Source organism: Aegilops tauschii, chromosome 5 (genome assembly GCF_002575655.3).
Source record: "Aegilops tauschii subsp. strangulata cultivar AL8/78 chromosome 5, Aet v6.0, whole genome shotgun sequence".
Classification (NCBI taxonomy): domain Eukaryota; kingdom Viridiplantae; phylum Streptophyta; class Magnoliopsida; order Poales; family Poaceae; genus Aegilops; species Aegilops tauschii.
Window position 1 is genome coordinate 388,979,578 of NC_053039.3, and position 14,293 is coordinate 388,993,870.

Consider the following 14,293-nt stretch of genomic DNA (forward strand, 5'->3'; position numbering starts at 1 on the left):
TGTTTTCTCCTGTTTATTGAATGCTCGCAGATTCTAGCTTAGTCCGATGCACGTGCACTCTTATTATCTTCACATCGTTCGGTCGTGCAAGTGAAAGGCAATAATGACGATATATGATGGACTGATTGAGATGGGAGAAGCTGGTATGAACTCGACCTCTCTTATTTTTGTAAATATGATTAGTTCATCGTTCCTGATTCAGCCTATTATGAATGAACATGTTTGCAACGACAATTAGAGATCATAGTTGCTCGTGCCATGCTTGATTAGCTATGAGTTATAATGGTTTACCTTGCGTGCCAACATGCTATTAAAATGGTTGTGATGTGGTATAGTGGGGTGGTATCCTCCGTTGAATGATTTAAGTGACTCGACTTGGCACATGTTCACACATGTAGTTGAAACAAATCAACATAGCCTTCACGATATTTATGTTCATGGTGGATTATATCCTACTCATGCTTGTACTCAATGTTTATTAATTTTAATGCATGTTCATGACTGTTGTCGCTCTCTAGTTGGTCGCTTCCCAGTCTTTTGCTAGCCTTCACTTGTACTAAGCGGGAATACTGCTTGTGCATCCAATCCCTTAAACCCCAAAGTTATTCCATATGAGTCCACCAATACCTTCCTATATGCGGTATCTACCTGCCGTTCCAAGTAAATCTGTATGTGCTAAACTCTAAACCTTCAAATGAAATTCTGTTTTGTATGCTCGAATAGCTCATGTATCAACTAGGGCTGTCCGTATCTTCCATGCTAGGCGGGTTATTCTCAAGAGGAGTGGACTCCGCTCCTCACTCACGAGAAAATGGCTGGTCACCGGGATGCCCAGTCCCATGCTTTATGCAAATCAAATCAAAATAATTGCAAACAAAACTCCACCGGGGCTGTTGCTAGTTGGAGGCACTCATTGTTTCGAGCAAGCCATGGATTGATGCTTGTTGGTGGAGGGGGAGTATAAACTTTACCATTCTGTTTGGGAACCGCCTATAATGTGTGTAGCATGGAAGATATCGCCATCTCTTGGTTGTTATGTTGACAATGAAAGTATGCCGCTTAAAATACTATTTATCTCTATTTCAAAACCGAGCTCTGGCACCTCTACAAATCCCTGCTTCCCTCTGCGAAGGGCCTATCTATTTACTTTTATGTTGAGTCATCACCCTCTTATTAAAAAGCACTAGCTGGAGAGCGCTGCTGTCATCTGCATCCACTACTATTAATTTATATCGCGTATGACTATGATTGGATCTCTTCTACCATGAATTACAATGTTTAGTCAGTCCTTGATCTTTAAAGGTGCTCTGCATTTATGTTTTGCGGTCTCAGAAAGGGCTAGCGAGATACCATCCTATTATACCATATCATGATTGTTTTGAGAAAGTGTTGTCATCCGAGATTTATTATTATTGCTCGCTAGTTGATTATGCCATTGATATGAGTAAACATGAGACCTAAGGGTTATTGTGAATGTGGTTAGTCATAATCTTTGCTGAAAACTTGAATGCTGGCTTTACATATTTACAACAACAAGAGCAAACAGAGTTTGTAAAAGTTTTTCTTTATCACTTTCAGTTTATCAACTGAATTGCTTGAGGACAAGCAAAGGTTTAAGCTTGGGGGAGTTGATACGTCTCCGTCGTATCTACTTTTCCAAACACTTTTGCCCTTGTTTTGGACTCTAACTTGCATGATTTGAATGGAAATAACCTGGACTGACGCTGTTTTCAGCAGACTTTCCATGGTGTTATTTATGTGCAGAAACAAAAGTTCTCGGAATGACCTGAAACTCCACGGAACATCTTTTTGGAAAATATTAAAAATACTGGAAGAAAAATCCACGTCAGGGGGCCCACACCCCGTCCACGAGGGTGGGGGCGCGCCTGCCCCCTGGGCGCACCCCCTGCCTCGTGGCCCCCCTGACGCTCCACCGACCTCAACTCCAACTCCATATATTCACTTTCGGGGAGAAAAAATCAGAGAGAAGGATTCATCGCGTTTTACGATACGGAGCCGCCGCCAAGCCCTAAAATCTCTCGGGAGGGCTGATCTGGAGTCCGTTCGGGGCTCCGGAGAGGGGGATTCGTTGCCATCGCCATCATCAACCATCCTCCATCACCAATTTCATGATGCTCATTGCCGTGCGTGAGTAATTCCATCGTAGGCTTGCTGGACGGTGATGGGTTGATTGAGATCTATCATGTAATCGAGTTAGTTTTGTTAGGGTTTGATCCCTAGTATCCACTATGTTCTGAGATTGATGTTGCTATGACTTCTCTATGCTTAATGCTTGTCACTAGGGCCCGAGTGCCATGATTTCAGATATGAACCTATTATGTTTTCATGAATATATGTGAGTTCTTGATCCTATCTTGCAAGTCTATAGTCACCTACTATGTGTTATGATCCGGCAACCCCGATGTGACAATAATCGGGACCACTCCCGGTGATGACCGTAGTTTGAGGAGTTCATGTATTCACTATGTGTTAATGCTTTGTTCCGGTACTCTATTAAAAGGAGGCCTTAATATCCCTTAGTTTCCATAAGGACCCCGCTGCCACGGGAGGGTAGGACAAAAGATGTCATGCAAGTTCTTTTCCATAAGCACGTATGACTATATTCGGAATACATGCCTACATTACATTGATGAATTGGAGCTAGTTCTGTGTCACCCTATGTTATGACTGTTACATGATGAACCACATTTGGCATAATTCTCCATCACCGATCCAATGCCTATGAGCTTTTCACATATTGTTCTCCGCTTATTTACTTTTCCGTTGCTATTGTTACAATCACTACAAAACCCAAAAATATTACTTTTGCTACCGTTACCGTTACTTCCATATTACTTTGCTACTAATTACTTTACTGCAGATACTAAGTTATCCAGGTGTGGTTGAATTGACAACTCAACTGCTAATACTTGAGAATATTCTTTGGCTCCCCTTGTGTCGAATCAATAAATTTGTGTTGAATACTCTACCCTCGAAAACTGTTGCGATCCCCTATACTTGTGGGTTATCAGTGATACAGGAGTCAAAACCTTCGGGAGATTATATAATGAATTTTTACCGACCAAAATACGTATCGTGCAAGAAAACGGAGTCCGGAGAGCACACGAGGTGCCCACGAGGTAGGGGGCGCGCCGAGTAGGGTAGGGCGCGCCCTCCACCCTCGTGGAGGCCTCGTGTCCTTCCCGGACTAGTTCTTATTTTTCTATTTTCTAAATATTCCAAAACGGAGAAAAATAGCCATTAGAACTGTTTTGACGTCGGTTTACTTACCGTACCACATACCTATTCCTTTTCGGAGTCTGAAACGTTCCGGAAAGTGTCCCTTATGTATTCCTCCGGGGTTATGGTTTCAATAACATTGGTTTCCACATTTATAGGATTACCTGAGATATAATGTTTAATTCTTTGACCGTTCACCACCTTCGGATTTGTGCCTTCGAAGTTATTGATTTTTATGGCACCGGAACGATAGACCTCCACGATAACGTAAGGGCCTTCCCATTTAGAGAGAAGTTTTCCTGCAAAAAATCTTAAACGAGAGTTGATAGCAATACATAATCACCTACATTAAACTCACGCTTTTGTATCCTTTTGTCATGCCATCTTTTAACTTTTTCTTTAAACAACTTGGCATTCTCATAGGCTTGGGTTCTCCATTCATCAAGTGAGATAATGTCGAATAACCTCTTCTCACCGGCAAGTTTGAAATCATAATTAAGCTCTTTAATAGGCCAATATGCCTTATGTTCTAGTTCGAGAGGTAAGTGACATGCTTTTTCATAAACCATTTTATACGGAGACATACCCATAGGATTTTTATATGCAGTTCTGTAGGCCCATAATGCATCATCAAGTTTCTTGGACCAATTCTTTCTAGATCTATTAACAGTCTTTTGCAAAATTAATTTGAGCTCTCTATTGCTCAATTCTACTTGACCACTAGACTGTGGGTGATAAGGAGATGCAATTCTATGATTAACATCATACTTAGCAAGCATTTTACGAAAAGTACCATGAATAAAATGTGAACCACCATCAGTCATTAAATATCTAGGGACTCCAAACCTCGGAAAAATAACTTCTTTAAGCATTTTAATAGAAGTGTTATGATCAGCACTACTAGTTGGAATAGCTTCTACCCACTTAGTAACGTAATCAACAGCAACTAAAATATGTGTGTATCCATTAGAGGCAGGAAAAGGTCCCATATAATCAAAGCCCCAAACATCAAATGGTTCAATAACAAGTGAATAATTCATAGGCATTTCTTGACGTCTACTAATATTACCAATTCTTTGACATTCATCACAAGATAAGACAAACTTACGGGCATCCTTGAAGAGAGTAGGCCAATAAAAACTGGATTGCAATACCTTATGTGCAGTTCTATCTCCAGCATGGTGTCCTCCATAAGCCTCGGAGTGACACTTCCGTAGGATCTGTTCCTGTTCATGCTCAGGTACAAAACGTCTAATGACACCATCTACTCCTTCTTTATAAAGATGTGGGTCATCCCAGAAGTAATGTCTTAAATCATAGAAAAACCTTTTCTTTTGCTGGTATGTGAAACTAGGTGGTATTTAACGATGTAATTAGCATAGTCAGCATACCATGGAGTAGTAGAGAGGCATTTATGATATTTAATTGTTCATCAGGAAAGCTATCATCAATAGGTAGTGGGTCATCAAGAACATTTTCTAACCTAGACAAGTTGTCCGCAACGGGGTTCTCAGCTCCCTTTCTATCAATAATATGCAAATCAAATTCTTGTAGCAAGAGAACCCATCTAATAAGTCTAGGTTTAGCATCTTTCTTTTCCATAAGATATTCAATAGCAGCATGATCAGTGTGAATAGTTACTTTAGAATCAACAATATAAGGTCTGAACTTATCACAAGCAAATACAACTGCTAAGAATTGTTTTTCAGTAGTAGCATAATTTATCTGAGCATTGTCTAGAGTTTTACTAGCATATTGAATAACATTTAATTTCTTATCAACTCTTTGCCCTAGAACAGCACCTACAGCATAATCACTAGCATCACACATAATTTCAAAAGGTAAATTCCAATCAGGTGGCTGAACAATAGGTGCAGAGATCAATGCTTTCTTAAGTATTTCAAATGCTTCTACACAATCATCATCAAAGACAAATGGTATATCTTTTTGTAATAAATTAGTCAGAGGCCGAGAAATTTTTGAGAAGTCCTTAATGAACCTCCTATAAAAACCGGCGTGGCCAAGGAAACTTCTTATACCTTTGATGTCCTTGGGACATGGCATCTTTTCAATAGCATCAACCTTGGCTTTATCAACTTCAATACCTCTTTCAGAAACTTTATGCCCCAAGACAATACCTTCATTAACCATAAAGTGGCACTTTTCCCAGTTCAAGACAAGGTTAGTGTCTTCACATCTCTGCAAAACTCGATCAAGGTTGCTCAAGCAATCATCAAAAGAGGATCCATAAACAGGGAAATCGTCCATGAAAACCTCACAAATCTTTTCACAAAAGTCAGAGAATATAGCCATCATGCATCTTTGAAAGGTAGCAGGTGCATTACATAAACCAAAAGGCATACGTCTATAAGAAAAAGTACCGAAAGGGCAAGTAAAAGTGGTCTTTGATTGATCATCGGCCGACACAGGTATTTGAGAGAAACCAGAATAACCATCTAGAAAGCAAAAATGTGTATGTTTGGATAATCTTTCTAGCATTTGATCAATAAAAGGTAAGGGGTAATGATCTTTTTTAGTAGCCTTATTTAATTTGCGGAAATCAATTACCATCCTATAACCTGTAATAATTCTTTGCGGAATCAATTCATCTTTATCATTAGGAACGACAGTAATACCTCCCTTCTTAGGGACACAATGGACATGACTTACCCACTGACTATCAGCAACGGGATAAATTATACCTGCCTCAAGGAGCTTTAGTATTTCCTTTCTTACCACTTCTTTCATCTTAGGATTCAACCGTCGTTGATGATCACGAACTGGTTTGTCATCTTTCTCCAAATTTATTTTGTGTTGGCATAGAGTGGGACTAATGCCCTTAAGATCATCAAGAGTATATCCAATAGCAGCGCGGTGCTTCTTCAGAGTTTTCAATAATCTCTCTTCTTCATGCTCTGAAAGGTTAGCACTAATAATAACAGGATATATCTTTTTCTCATCAAGATAAGCATATTTAAGAGTATCAGGTAACGGTTTAAGCTCAAACACGGGATCACCCTTGGGTGGAGGAGGATCCCCTAGGATTTCAACAGGTAAATTGTGTTTCTGGATGGGTTCCTATTTAAAGAATACTTCATCTATTTCCCTTCTTTCATTCATAAACATATCATTTTCATGGTCTAGCAAATATTGTTCTAAAGGATCACTAGGAGGTACGGCAATAGAAGTAAGACCAATTATTTCATCCTTACTAGGCAATTCCTCTTCACGGTGTTGTCTACGAAATTTAGAAAAGTTGAACTCATGAGACATATCACCCAAACCAATAGTAAAAACATCCTTTTCGCAGTCTATCCTAGCATTAACGGTGTTCAAGAAGGGTCTACCAAATATACTGGGACAAAAGCTATCTTGTGGGGAACCAAGAACAAGAAAATCAGCAGGATATTTAGTTTCCCACACAAGACTTCAACATCTCTAACAATTCCCATTGGTGAAATAGTATCTCTATTGGCAAGTTTAATTGTGACATCAATATCTTCTAACTCAGTAGGTGCAATCATGCTTAATTTCTTTGTATAAGTCAATAGGTATTGCACTAGCACTAGCACCCATATCACATAAGCCATGATAACAATGATGTCCTATTTTAACAGAAATAACAGGCATGCCTACCACAGGTCTATGTTTATCTTTAGCACAAGGTTTGGCAATTCTAGCAGTTTCATCACGGAAATGAATAACATGCCCATCAATATTATCAGACAAGAGATCTTTAACAATAGCAATATTAGGTTCAACTTTAATTTGCTCAGGAGGTGTATAAGTTCTAATATTGCTTTTACGGACCACAGTTGAAGCTTTAGCATGATCCTTTATCCTAACAGGGAAAGGTGGTTTTTCAACATAAGCAGTAGGAACAATAGGATCATTATAAGTGATAGTCTTTTCTTCAACTTTAATAGGTGCGGCTACTTTTACTTCTATGGGAGGATGATATTTAAACCACTTCTCCTTAGGGAGATCAATATGAGCAGCAAAAGATTCACAAAAGGAAGCTACTATCTCAGAGTCAAGTCCATCTTTAGTGCTAAATTTACGGAAAACATCGGTATCCATAAAAGATTTAACACAATCAAACTTAGGTGTCATACCTGACTCCTTACCTTCGTCGAGATCCCAATCTTCGGAGTTGCGTTTAATTCTTTCCAATAAATCCCACTTGAATTCAATAGTCTTCATAGTAAAAGAGCCAGCACAAGAAATATCGAGCATGGTGCGATTGTTATCAGAAAGCCGAGCATAAAAATTTGAATAATCATTTCTCTTGAGAGCTCATGATTGGGGCATGAATATAACATTTATTTAAGCCTCCCCCAAGCTTGAGCGATGATTTCTCCTTCGCGAGGCCAAAAATTATATATATAATTGCGATCACGATGAACAAGATGCATAGGATAAAATTTCTGATGAAATTCCAATTTCAATCGTTTGTAGTTCCATGATCCCGTATCATCACATAGCCTATACCATGTCAATGCATCTCCCTTCAAAGATAAAGGGAAGACCTTCTTTTTAATAACATCACCGGGTATACCTGCAAGCTTAAATAATCCACAAACTTCATCCACATATATTAGGTGCTCATCAGGATGCATTGTTCCATCTCCTGCAAAAGGATTAGCTAGCAGTTTTTCTAACATACCCGAAGGAATTTCAAAGTAGACATTTTCATCTTCAGTAGGTTGAGGAGCAACTCTTTGCTCTACTGGTCAGGGTGAAGATACCCCGAACAAGCACCTCAGAGGATTACTTTCCATAGTAACAAGTGACAGTAAATTTCAGCACAATATATAAATTTTTCCTTACCAAATTCCACCTACCAAAGGCGCTTCACTCCCCGGCAACGGCGCCTGAAAAGAGTCTTGATGACCCAAAAGTATAGGGGATCTATCGTAGTCCTTTCGATAAGTAAGAGTGTCGAACCCAACGAGGAGCAGAAGGAAATGATAAGCGGTTTTCAGCAACGTATTCTCTGCAAGCACTGAAATTATAGGTAAGAGATAGTTTTGTGATAGGATAATTTGTAACGAGCAACAAGTAACAAAAGTAAATAAAGTGCAGCAAGGTGGCCCAATCCTTTTTGTAGCAAAGGACAAGCCTGGACAAACTCTTATATAGAGAAAAGTGCTCCCGAGGACACATGGGAATTATCGTCAAGCTAGTTTTCATCATGTTCATATGATTCGCGTTCGGTACTTTGATAATTTGATATGCGGGTGGACCGGTGCTTGAGTGCTGTCCTTACTTTGACAAGCATCCCACTTATGATTAACCTCTATTGCAAGCATCCGCAACTACAACAAAAGTATTAAGGTAAACCTAACCATAGGATGAAACATATGGATCCAAATCAGCCCCTTACGAAGCAACACATAAACTAGGGTTTAAGCTTCTGTCACTCTAGCAACCCATCATCTACTTATTACTTACCAATGCCTTCCTCTAGGCCCAAATAATGGTGAAGTGTTATGTAGTCGACGTTCACATAACACCACTAGAGGATAGACAACATACATCTCATCAAAATATCGAACGAATACCAAATTCACATGACTACTAATAGCAAGACTTCTCCCATGTCCTCAGGAACAAACGTAACTACTCACAAAGCATATTCATGTTCATAATCAGAGGGGTATTAATCTGCATATAGGAACTACTCACAAAGCATATTCATGTTCATAATCAGAGGGGTATTAATATGCATATAGGATCTGAACATATGATCTTCCACCAAATAAACCGACTAGCATCAACTACAAGGAGTAATCAACACTACTAGCAACCTACAGGTACCAATCCCGGACTTAGAGACAAGAATTGGATACAAGAGATGAACTAGGGTTTGAGAGGAGATGGTGCTGGTGAAGATGTTGATGGAGATTGCCCTCTCCCGATGAGAGGAGCGTTGGTGATGACGATGGCGATGATTTCCCCCTCCCGAAGGGAAGTGTCCCCGGCAGAACAGCTTTGTCGGAGCCCTAGATTGGTTCCACCAAGGTTCCGCCTTGTGGCGGCGGAGTCTCGTCCCGAAAGCTTGCTTATGATTTTTCTTCGGATGAAAGACTTCATATAGCAGAAGATGGGCACCGGAGGGCCGACAGGGGGCCCACGAGGCAGGGGGCGCGCCCAGGGGGGTAAGGCGCGCCCCCACCCTCGTGGATAGGTGGAGGCCCCCCTGACGTAGATTCTTCTTCCAGTATTTTTTATTATTTCCAAAAATAACTTTCGTGGAGTTTCAGGACTTTTGGAGTTGTGCAGAATAGGTCTCTAATATTTGCTCCTTTTCCAGCCCAGAATTCCAGCTGCCGGCATTCTCCCTCCTTATGTAAACCTTGTAAAATAAGAGAGAATAGGCATAAGTATTGTGACATAATGTGTAATAACAGCCCATAATGCAATAATATCGATATAAAAGCATGATGCAAAATGGACGTATCACGGTCCAATCTGGCGCGCGCCGCTCAATCGCTGACGTCACGAAGGCTTCGGCTGATACCACGACGTCGAGTGCCCATATCTTTCCCACGTAGTTGGTTAGTGCGTATAGACCAAATGGCCAGACTTAGATCAAATACCAAGATCTCGTTAAGCGTGTTAATTGATGTAACCGCGGACACCGACCAGGGCCAGGCCCACCTCTCTCCTAGGTGGTCTCAACCTGTCATGTCGCTCTGCCTCAAAGTAACAGTCAGGGGCCGTCGGGAACCCAGGCCCACCTCTACCGGGATGGAGCCACCTGCCCCTTCAGTCCCCATCTCCGAACAGTATCATAAGTAATGTAACAGTATAAAGTATATAGCATATGCCCGTGATGACCTCCCGAAGTGATCATGGCCCAGTAGTATAGCATGGCAAGCGGACAAGAATGTAGGGCCACTGATGGAATACTAGCATCCTATACTAAGCATTTAGGATTGCAGGTAAGGGTAACAACTGTAGCAACAATGACAGGCTATGCAGGAGAATAGGATTAACCGAAAGGAGTAACATGCCACACTACTCTAATGCAAGCAGTAGAGAGAAGGAATAGGCGATATCTGGTGATCAAGGGGGGGGGGCTTGCCTGGTTGCTCTGGCAAAAAGAGTTCGTCGTCGATGTAGTCGATCACAGGGGTACCGGCAGCGGTCTCAGGGTCTACCGGAAAGAAATAACGGAGGGGAACACAATAAATAACAGAGCAATCAAAGCATCATAAAGCATAACATAGCAATACGCGATGCTAGGAGTGACCTAACGCAATACTAGGTGCTACCGGCGAAGGGGGGAAACATCCGGGAAAGTGTTCCCGGTGTTTGGCATTTTCGGGCAGATGAAACAGAGGTGGATTGTTGCATGTTCGCTATGCTAGGGACATGTGGCGGACGAATGGATTGCGTATTCGGATTCGTCTCGCCGTTCTGAACAAGTTTCATGTATAAAGTATTTTCATCTGAGGTACGGTTTATTTTATATTAATTTTTAAAGTTTTAAATCATTTTTGGAATTATCAGGTTTATTTAATTCAAAGATATACCTACTGCAGTAGCATGACGTCAGTATGACATCAGCGGTCAACATTGACCATTGACTGGGTCAACTGACACGTGGGTCCCGTTCATCATTGTCTCAGAGTAATTAAACAGTGTTAATTAGCTTTAACTAAATGATTAGGTTATCTAATTTCACTTAGCTAAGTTAAACATAATTAATTAACTAAGCAGATTAATTAAGTTAATTAATTAATTAGTATTTATATTTTTATTATATACTTTTATTCTTTTTTTAACGTTCTGGAGGCATGGGGCCCCTTTGTCATAGGCCCCTGGGGGCCTAGCGGGCGAAACGGGCAGCGGGCACCCGGGCGTTTGCACCCGAAGGGCAGACCCGGGGCGCCGCGGGGTGCCGGAACTGGCCTCCGACGTGGCGGTGGCCTGCGGGGCCAGAGACGGAGGCGGGGCACAGGACGACGGCGGGGCCAGAGTCAGGGCGGCCGCGGTGGAGGTGGTGGCGGGGTCGCGTGGGCGGATGATACGTCTCCAACGTATCTATAATTTTTGATTGCTCCATGCTATATTATCTTCTGCTTTGGACATTATTGGGCTTTATTATTCACTTTTATATTATTTTTGGGACTAACCTATTAACCGGAGGCCCAACCCAGAATTGCTGTTTTTTGCCTATTTCAGAGTTTCGCAGAAAAAGAATATCAAACGGAGTCCAAACGGAATGAAACCTTCGGGAACGTGATTTTTGGAACGAACATGATCCAGAGGACTTGGACCCTACATCAGGAAACAAAGCAGGAAGCCACGAGGTAGGGGGCGCGCCTACCCCCTGGGCACGCCCTCCACCCTCGTGGGCCCCACGTTGCTCCACCGACGTACTCCTTCCTCCTATATATACCTACGTACCCCCAAACGATCAGATACGGAGCCAAAAACCTAATTCCACCGCCGCAACCTTCTGTACCCACGAGATCCCATCTTGGGGCCTGTTCTGGAGCTCCGCCGGAAGGGGCATCGATCACGGAGGGCTTCATCATCAACACCATAGCCCCTCCGATGAAGTGTGAGTAGTTTACCACAGACCTTCGGGTCCATAGTTATTAGCTAGATGGATTCCTCTCTCTTTTTGGATCTCAATACAATGTTCTCCCCCTCTCTTGTGGAGATCTATTCGATGTAATCTTCTTTTGCGGTGTGTTTGTTGAGACCGATGAATTCTGGGTTTATGATCAAGTTTATCTATGAACAATATTTGAATCTTCTCTGAATTCTTTTATGTATGATTGGTTATCTTTGCAAGTCTCTTCGAATTATCAGTTTGGTTTGGCCTACTAGATTGATCTTTCTTGCAATGGGAGAAGTGCTTAGCTTTGGGTTCAATCTTGCGGTGTCCTTTCCCAGTGATAGTAGGGGCAGCAAGGCACGTATTATATTGTTGCCATCGAGGATAACAAGATGGTTTTTTTATCATATTGCATGAATTTATCCCTCTACATCATGTCATCTTACTTAAGGCGTTACTCTGTTCTTATGAACTTAATACTCTAGATGCATGCTGGATAGCGGTCGATGTGTGGAGTAATAGTAGTAGATGCAGACAGGAGTCGGTCTACTTGTCTCGGACGTGATGCCTATATACATGATCATACCTAGATATTCTCATAACTATGCTCAATTCTTTCAATTGCTCAACAGTAATTTGTTCACCCACCGTAAAATACTTATGCTCATGAGAGAAGCCACTAGTGAAACCTATGGCCCCGGGGTCTATCTCCATCATATTAATCTTCCAACACTTAGTTATTTCCTTTGCTTTTATTTTACTTTGCATCTTTATCATAAAAATACCAAAAAATATTATCTTATCATATCTATCAGATCTCACTCTCGTAAGTGACCGTGTAGGGATTGACAACCCCTTATCGTGTTGGTTGCGAGGATTTATTTGTTTTGTGTAGGTGCGAGGGACTCGCGCGTAGCCTCCTACTGGATTGATACCTTGGTTCTCAAAAACTGAGGGAAATACTTACGCTACTTTGCTGCATCACCCTTTCCTCTTCAAGGGAAAACCGACGCAGTCCTCAAGAGGTAGCAAGAAGGATTTCTGGCGCCGTTGCCGGGGAGGTCTACACAAAAGTCAACATACCAAGTACCCATCATAAACCCTTATTTCCCGCATTACATTATTTGCCATTTGCCTCTCATTTTCCTCTCCCCCACTTCACCCTTGCCATTTTATTCGCCCTCTCTTTTTCGTTCACCTCTTTTTCTCTTGCTTTTTGTTTGCTCGTGTGTTGGATTGCTTGTTTGTCACGATGGCTCAAGATAATACCAAATTATGTGACTTTACCAATACCAACAATAATGATTTCCTTAGCACTCCGATTGCTCCTCTTACCGATACTGAATCTTGTGAAATCAATGCTGCTTTGTTGAATCTTGTTATGAAAGATCAATTCGCCGGCCTTCCTAGTGAAGATGCCGCTACTCATCTAAATAGCTTCGTTGATTTGTGTCATATGCAAAAGAAGAAAGATGTTGACAATGATATTGTTAAATTGAAGCTATTTCCTTTTTCGCTTAGAGATCGTGCTAAAGCTTTGTTTTTGTCTTTGCCTAAAAATAGTATTGATTCTTGGAATAAGTGCAAAGATGCTTTTATCTCTAAGTATTTTCCTCCCGCTAAGATTATCTCTCTTAGAAACGATATTATGAATTTTAAGCAACTTGATCATGAACATGTTGCAAAAGCTTGGGAGAGGATGAAATTAATGATACATAATTGCCCCACTCATGGTTTGAATTTGTGGATGATTATACAATTTTTTTATGCCGGATTGAATCTTGCTTCTAGAAATATTTTAGATTCGGCCGCGGGAGGCACTTTTATGGAAATCACTTTAGGAGAAGCTACTAAAGTCCTAGATAATATTATGGTTAATTATTCTCAATGGCACACTAAAAGATCTACTAATAAAAAAGTGCATGCGATAGAAGAAATTAATGTTTTGAGTGGAAAGATGGATGAACTTATGAAATTATTTGCTACTAAGAGTGTTTCTTCTGATCCTAATGATATGCCTTTGTCTACTTTGATTGAGAATAATAATGAATCTATGGATGTGAATTTCGTTGGTAGGAATAATTTTGGTAACAACACGTATAGAGGGAACTTTAATCCTAGGCCTTATCCTAGTAATTCCTCTAATAATTATGGTAATTCCTACAACAATTCTTATGGAAACTTTAATAAGATGCCCTCTGAATTTGAGACTAGTGTTAAGGAATTTATGAATTCGCAAAAGAATTTCAATGCTCTGCTTGAAGAAAAATTGCTTAAAGTTGATGAATTGGCTAGGAACGTTGATACAATTTCTCTTGATGTTGATTCTTTGAAACTTAGATCTATTCCTCCAAAGCATGATATCAATGAGTCTCTCAAATCCATGAGAATTTCCATTGATGGGTGCAAAGAAAGAACCGCTAGGATGTGTGCTAAGAAAGATTGCTTTATGAAAGCGTGTTCTTCAAATTTCTATGA